Source organism: Centropristis striata, chromosome 21 (genome assembly GCF_030273125.1).
Source record: "Centropristis striata isolate RG_2023a ecotype Rhode Island chromosome 21, C.striata_1.0, whole genome shotgun sequence".
Taxonomy (NCBI): domain Eukaryota; kingdom Metazoa; phylum Chordata; class Actinopteri; order Perciformes; family Serranidae; genus Centropristis; species Centropristis striata.
The window spans coordinates 12,534,087-12,536,992 of NC_081537.1; positions in this window are offsets into that span (position 1 = coordinate 12,534,087).

A 2,906-nucleotide genomic window follows, 5' to 3' on the forward strand; every position below is an offset into this window, starting at 1 on the left:
CAGTCAAATTAATACATTTTTACTGTTAAACAAATGACATTTTGGGGAAATGTGCTAAATCACTTTCTTGCAGAGAGTTAGGCTGCATTCACACCAAATCAGGTGTTGCAGCAAACAAGGATCAGGATTACTGTTTGTACTTCATCATGGCAGCGATCAGTCTCTCCTCCATCTTCACAGTTGCTCGGTAAACAGCTACAGTGTCACGTGAAGTACAAGGTTCTTCTTCCTATGAGTGTCTTCCGGTCTGATTGCTATTAGGTGATTGGACACTGCAGTAAAGTTTTGGGTAGCATTTCTCCAAAAATTGATTCGGTCCCCACTGCAGCAGCCTATATGCATCAATCAATTGGAGGACTTACATTTTTGCTGCAACCCCTGATTTGGTGTGTACATCCTTGGATTAAAACCACTTTCATGAGCCAGAAGACAGTTTGCTTAGTGCAAAAACTGAAAACAAAAGGGAACAACCAGCATGGCTTAGGATGCAGGTTAATTAGTGTCAGTTACAGGTGCTGGTAAACATATTCTCATCTAACTCTCTGCAAGGATACAAATAGGTGTATCTCAAGAAATGTTAAATTATTCCTTTAATGATCAATAATCAGGATTCGTTATTGTCAGGACCTTCGTTTTCATGACCATAACACTGCAGGCAAGAATTACATGATAAATGGAGCTATGTTGTAAAAAGTAACACAAAACAACACAGCTGATTGGACTGATCAGCTTGTCAACAAGCAACTTCAAGAGCTCGTAACAAGTTGCTCATGTGAATCAGCTGTGAAGGAGCATCTAAAACATGCAGGACAAGTGGTTTGGAAAACTCTGCTTTAGGGGATGAAATAAACCAGCTATGGGAATAAATTATGTGAACTTAACAAGAGAATTACTGAGGCAAAGTGTGACTTAAACATGGGAGTGAGATCTTTGGATATACTGTACAAAAAGGGGATCTGGATAGTGTGAAAGGTGCACCATGGTGCTAAGTTTCAGCGTGCCAGAGCTGTATTGAAGGTCACATAGTGGAGCAGGGCTATTGAAGGAGCCTTTACTGTAAATAGCCAGCTGGGCCACCTGTCTGTCGCACCAGCGGCTCACGCTGAGAGAGGCAGTGTCATCACTTTCTGCCTTGCTGCCCTCTTGCTGCATGACGGCTGCATGTGCAAATATGTACCCATGTAAGCGAGCATGTGTGTCTCCCTGCTCGCGTCTCAGTTTCAGAGTGATTTGGATTTAAATGCTCCTCATTTCACACAACCTGCAACGCCACCGACTCCAACTCTGCTTCTCGTCTCTAATCTGGCTTCATAGTTAAGAATCCTGTATTAAAAACATTTTGCACATCAAATGTAAAGCATTTCTTTGGAATGTCCGTTGCTGCACATGTGCAGACCGCAATCATCTCCATTTCCGTCTATTTACATCCTTTCCATACATCATTCTGACATGTTCTCCTCCACTTTAGGACGAGTAAGCAAATATTACCTTGAGACTGTGTCTGAGAGGTGTTGGTTTAACCCTGTGGTCATTTTTATAAGCCCTAATTAAAGTGTGTATTATTTACTGAAATCAGTATTTGTATTATATTTACCTCCAATGAGGCCTGTGCTTTTAAATGTGCGGTAAAGCTGAGGGCACGTACCCCAGGCAAATAATTCTGCTCTGTTTTTCCTAAATTATTCAGATAATTATCTCATTAATAGAGAAAAACAGGACCATTTTTTCTTAATGGATTGCATTCCTCTTCCATAACATGTGGTCGTAAGTTTCAGCCAGTTTTTAGTTTTAGATTTAATTAAAGAAAATTTGTGTAATGGTGCAACTGATTACACCCACAAGAAAGTTATTGTGCTGAGAATTAACAGCAAAAGTTATTGGACCATCTGTTTTTCTTTATATTTCTAATTAAGAATATTTGAATTGTATTGTCACTGGTTTTATTCCTGTTTTTTATTTTTTATTTAATTATTATTTATTGGATCATTTCTATGGTGTGGGATATATGGATGAGGTGAAATTAATTTAAAATGAGAAAAAAATAGATAAATAATTGAAACAAACCATTGTACCCACACAAGCACATGTATATTACTATTACTACTACATGCAACAACTTATTTAAACTTGCTAAAATATAAAAAAATATCTAATATATTTTCTTCTGTAAAATGCTAAATACTCTCAGGAAAACAAACAAACACAAAAATATACATTAACAATAAATGCCAAATAGCAGAAATCTATGTATATGTCTTATTCTTTATATTCTTATTCTGTCTCTATATCTATGTGTCTGTATCTTGAGCTGCTGTGACAACTAAATTTCCCCGTTGCGGGATAAATAAAGTCATATATCATATCCTATTTTATCTTATAGGACTAAGTTTCGCACACTGACAACAAAGGTTACATTTATTTAAACATTTGGAGTTATTTAATCGGTTTTGAACTGCCTCCCTCTCATTTCCATATGTTCTTTGACCTCTCTTTTCCCCTCCCTCCTGCAGTCTGAAACCCCCTGTCTGCCATTAGCACACACCCACCTCTCTAACACACTGGGTTAAGGGCATCAGGAGCATTCTTCCCAGACATGTGCCCCTGTCACTCATACTCATACAGCCACACAACTACACCCACTTGTGTTTCCACTGTGTCCTCTGTGTTCCCAGCACAAGGCTGGCATACTGCTCTGTTAGTCTTGTAAACACGGTCACTGTCTCTCTGCAGCTTGGAGCAAAGAGCTGAACTTTATTACTGAACCACCTGCAGCAGTTACTTTTTTTGTGGATTTAAGTGTTGAAAACCAATTAATTGTGTTAACTTTTGTTGGAAGAAAGAGGGTAGAGACAATCACCCAGTGTGGATTTATAATTCAGAAGACGTCCTCAGCTGAGTTTTCCAAA